Here is a 5,295-nt window from a genome sequence, read left to right as displayed (position 1 = left end):
CTCACCTTCTCAGCCGGCTGGGTGGTTCCACCCTTGGGCCCCGACCTGGGTGGGCTCTCCCCATCCTCTGAGAGGGGGCACCGGTCCGGAGAGCGGGACATCTGGCAGATGCAGCTCTCCCCCACCACCTCTCACTGTCCTCCTCTGCCCCATCCAGAGGTGGTGGCACTACCATCATTCCCACTTCTCAGGTGGGGAAGCGGGGCCCCCAGAGATCCTAGCTGCAGGGTCGACCGGGGGCCCAGTGGGTGGCCCGTCATGCTGTCAGTAAGGGCTCGGGGTCACTGTTCCTTGTATACCAACCCTGCGCCGGGGGGCCCTGGATCGCCTGTTTCCGGTCTTCTCTCCCCAAGCTGGCAGCACCATGACATCAACAGCGCCTCCTGCGTGGAGACGAGGACCATCTGGGGCCGCCATGAGGTCCCAGGGCCGGAGGAGTTAAGTGCAGGCCCTGCAGCTCCTTAGCCCCAAGGGAGGAAGGCCACGCCCGGCCCTGCCTCCCCTCCCTCCCCAGAGAAAAGCCAGCGGGACACGTCACACGTCTACTGCAAGGGCTGGAGCTCTCCTGCCTCCCACAGCACAGCACGAAGTGACGATGAAACCGGCTCAACAGTGGAAGCCGCAGAGGTGCTTACTCTCTGCTGGGCCTGGGGGCCTGGAGCCCCACTCTAGGCCCCGCCCACCCCAGGAGGCTGGAGGGGTGCCGAGGTGATACCTGGATGCAGGGGTACCTGCGTGGGGATGGTACGGAGCCTTGCACCCTCCCTGGCTCTCCGGCTGGCTTACTGGGGTGTGGAGCCTGGAGCAGGGTGGGAGCGAGGCCATGGGAAGGCAGGTGGGCTGGTGGGCGGGCAGGAGTGAGTCTGTGGCCTTGGGGTCCTCCCTCCCATGCCCTCAGTCCCTCCCGTAGCCCGGATCCAAGCCTGGGGGGGCTCACTCTCCCCCCGTCCCTCTTCCACCACCCCCCCACTCCAACCCTGCAGCCCTCCAAACCCTGAGGGCATCATCCCAACTGGATTGGGTGGCCACAGAGCACCCAGGGAAAACTTCTCCTCCCCAACCCAGGCTGCCCAAGGCCCTCTTGTGCTCCGACACCCCCGCACCCTTCCTTCCAACCTGCAAATGCCCCATTTCCCGGGAGGCCTAGGGTGGGCACAGGGTGGGGAGGGCAAGCCTGGCCTTGAAGGGCCCGCCCCCAGGTAAGGAGCTGGGGTCAGTGTTGCAGAATGACTCAGGGGTTCAGTTCAGAAGAGCCTTGTGGAGGGCCCCCCAGGGGACCCCGCTGATGCCTGTGTGGCGCAGGTGGTCCTTGCAGGGGTTCCCAAGCCCCTGCCCACCTGGACCCAGAGTCATACCCGAGACCGCGGACAAACTCGCAAGCTCGCCCGTGGCTGGGGCTGTTCTGTTCCCACTGCCCCAATTCCACACCAACTTCAGGGAGACGCCTCGGAACCTCCCCCTGGGGCCCCAGCATGGCGGCCCAGACCTCGTGTGAACCAGCTCCGCCCCTGCCGGCTCTGTGACCTCAGGGAAGCTCTCACCCTCCTCCAGCTCGGGGTCCTCTTCCCTGACGTGAGCAGTGACACTGCCTTCTGTGTGGGGTGGGGGGGTCCCACGGACAACGGGGACAACGTGGTGAGGGCCTGGTAGGTGCTCGGCACCCTGGAGCCCCCTCCTGCAGCCTGACGGCTTCCCTTCCACCTGGACCCACCTGGGGTCTTCCCCACGTGGCCTGCTGGCAGAGCTGTCTCCCTCTTGCACACACACACTCACACACACACACACACACACACACACATTCTTGCTGCCCTGAAGGAAAGGCAGGGACGTGTGCTGAGGACAACAGAGGTGGACCCCTTTCACTGTCCCAGAACCACAAAGCCCCGCACTCCAGGAGGAGGATCATGGACTCTTGAGTTCTCAGCTGCAGGGCTGCCCACGGCACCCGCAGCAGGAGACAGGCAGGTGTCCACCCCCAAACCATGGCGCTCCATGGTGCAGCCGCCCTCACTTCAGGCCTGGCCCTCAGGACCCTAGATGCAGTCACCAGGGCCAGAGGGCCCAGCTGCTTCCACACGTGACACCATCAACCTCACAGCCCCCGAGCTGGGCTTGCAATCTCAATTCACATTTGAGAAACTTGCCCAAGGTCATGTGACTGGGAAGCTGAGGATGGGGTGAATACCCTCCAAGGAGCACAGTGTGGCCCGCATGGACAGAGAGCCATCAGAGCCACCGAGGGTGATGCAGGTCAGTCCTCTGCCTCGGTGGCCTCAGTGACCTCAGAGCAGGTGGTCACTCTTTATTCCCCATGTTGCCTGAGCGTGGACTACACATAGAGCCCAGTACCAGGCAGGGCACAAAAGCCTACGTCTTTCCTGGGGCTCCAAGTCTGTGCTCAGAACTTGGATAAAATCCAGGAGGTCACACTTTTGTTCAGTTTAAATTAAAAATAAGATCCAGCATCTTGGGCACACAGAAAGTGCTCATCAAGGATTTGATACATGAATGCCCCGCAGCTGCTGACAAGGCCACACGTTGTCCTGGCTCGCTGGAACAGTCCAGTTTACGTTGGTGCCAGTCTCATGAGTGTAGCGCCCCATTTCATGCCCACGGTGCCCCATTTGGGCATTAAGTTATATGGCCACCCTGGCTTCAGAACAAAAATCCTTCCTAAGTGAGGTCAGAGCATGCCACACCGGACCGAACTGCAGGATGTGAAAGGTACACGTGGATCAAGGACAGACGGTGGACCTGGTGAGTCCCTCGGGGAAGAGCTGTCGCCATTCTGCCAGGAGAATCTTTTATGTCCACATCAGATCAGTGCCGGGCAATGGTGGGGACTCAACCAACCCATCCCGCCAAGACTCAGGGAGTGCTCCCTCTTCTCAGCACTGAGCATCATACATCGCACAGGAAGAGAAGGCCCTGCTCTTCATTCTACTCAGGGAGGCTGACCATGAACAAGTCAATGTCAGAGAAGAATGAGGCTGGGCGGGGCACTGCTTTATAGGGAAAGACCAGGGAGAGCCCCCTGCCCCAGGACGGTGACATGTGGGCAAAAATCTGAAGAGGTAAGGGGTGAGATGGGCAGACATCTGGGGAGGAGCATTCCAGCCGGGGAAACAGTCAGTGCAAAGTCCCTGAGGTGGGACCCAGAAGAGGACGGTGTGGCTGGAGCAGAGTCAACGAGGGCCGGGCAGGGCCAGGGCAGCAGGAGTCAGGCAGTGTGGGCCTGGCCACCATGGCTGTAAGAACTCTGCCTTTGACTCTGAGACAGGGACCCCCTTGAGAGAGTGAGTGGAGGAATGACCAGCGGGGGAACCAGGTAAGAGGCTGCTCGTTCATCTAGAGCAGGAGTTGGCAACTTTTTCTGTAAAGGGCTGGATAGCAAATATTGCTATAGCTTTGCCAGTCATAGGGTCTCTACTGCAGCTCCTCAACGTTGCCTGCATGGCAAAAGCAGCTGTAGGTGGTCCATGAATGGGCGGGCACGCCTGTGTCCCAGGAAACCTCCAGGGAGGGCACCGACATTTGCATTCACAGAATTTTCATGTCACGAAATATTATTATTTTTTCCCCAGCCATTAAAAACAGAAAACATTCTTAGCTCGGAGTCTGAGCCAAAACAGGTGGCGGCAGGATTTGGACTGTGGCCATAGTTTGCTTCCCCCTGAGCTTTACAACAAACATCCACCACTGCCCTGGGCCAGGCAGCATCCAGCAGGCAGCGCCAGCAGTGAGAACAAAAGAGCAAAACCTTGTTGCCACTGAGATTTGGCAATAAATAAGTAAATTAGAGAGGGTGTGAGAGGTCCCAAGTTCTCCCCTGCCTGGCTCAGGCACAGAAGTCAGGTCCCTGAGGCTGGAGTACAACCAGTGGCCAAGGAGGCAGCCAGAGTTGGGAGCGGATGGTGGTCGCGGAGGCCGCGGGAGGGTGGGGAGGGGAGCCACGTAGGGGGGGGTCATGGCGGCCGCGGGAGGGTGGCGAGGGGAGCCACGTAGGAGGGGTCATGGCGGCCGCGGGAGGGTGGCGAGGGGAGCCACGGAGCGGGGGGTCACGGAGGCCGCGGGAGGATGGCGAGGGGAGAAGAGCTCTGGGGAGAAGGGCCCCTTACACGCCCGACTCAACTCTCTGAACTAGGCCAATAATTGTTGAAAGAAAGACTTCCTAATCATTACGTTAAGACTAAGGAAATGAACATATTTGTCTCGTTTTCATATAAAATAAGCTGTAATCTAAAACAGGGTGACAAAGGAGGGGCCTCTGGGCCAAAATCACTCTGCAGAATTTATTTGGTCTGCGCATAAATCTGTATTAGGAAACTATACGTGAAATGTCCGGATCTTACAAATACCGAAAGCGAGCCCGAGTTCCGTGTGTTCAGCACCTGCTGCGCTGGGCCTCTCCTCTCGGAAGCCCCAGCCCGCCGGCCCGAGGCCTCTCCGGCGCCGGTCACTTCAGAGGAAGGGGCTCTGTTCCCCCGGCCCCCACAGGGGTTAAGTTTTAATCCCTGTTCTCCGGCGAACGAGGCCGCGCATGGCAGCACCTTATCGCCTTAGACTTAAGGGCTTAAGTGCACCCAGCACGTCGCGCAGAGCCCTTCGGAGCCCCTCTGCGGGAAGGACGCTCGGCGCTGTTCTGGGGTAAGCCGAGCTCAGGGATCCCGCACAGGTGGGCTCCCCGCCCTCTCACCTCCCGAGGCTCCGCGGCCGGCCGCTCAGGGGGCTGCGCCCCGCGCACCTGCCGGCACCTGCGCGCACCTGCAGGCAGAACCGGGCGCCCGTCACGCCGCAGCCCTCGGCGCCCCGGCACGTATGCGCCCGGTCCGCCGCCAACGGCCGAGCCACCAGCAATACCGCGGCAACCCACCCCGCCGACGACACCGACCCCGCAGCTGCCCGGCTGGCCCGACCGGCCCGACCCGGGGGCGGGGGCCCGCGCGCTGGAACTGCGCCTGCGCGGTCGGCCCGCACGGGCCCAGGGATGGGATTGCGCCTGCGTAGTTGACCCGCACCGGCCAGGGGGCGGGACTGCGCCTGCGCAGTCAGCAGCGCCTCGGCCCCCTCGAACGGCGGGACTGCGCTTGCCCCGTCAGCAGCGCCTCGGCCCCTGGAGCGGCCGGACCTTCCGGGCCCCAGGGAGGGACGGGCATATGGGCACTGCGCCTGCGCGCGCTGGTCCCGCCCCCTTCCCCGCCCCGCGCCGCGCGGGGCCCTGGGAGGGGTGCAGCGTCCGGCGGCGTCGCGGGCGGGCGGTGGCGGCGGCGGCGGCGGCGGCGGCGGCGGCGGGAG

Source organism: Mesoplodon bidens (assembly GCF_964165515.1).
Source record: "Mesoplodon bidens genome assembly, chromosome: 11".
NCBI lineage: Eukaryota > Metazoa > Chordata > Mammalia > Artiodactyla > Ziphiidae > Mesoplodon > Mesoplodon bidens.
This window is presented reverse-complemented; position numbering follows the sequence as displayed.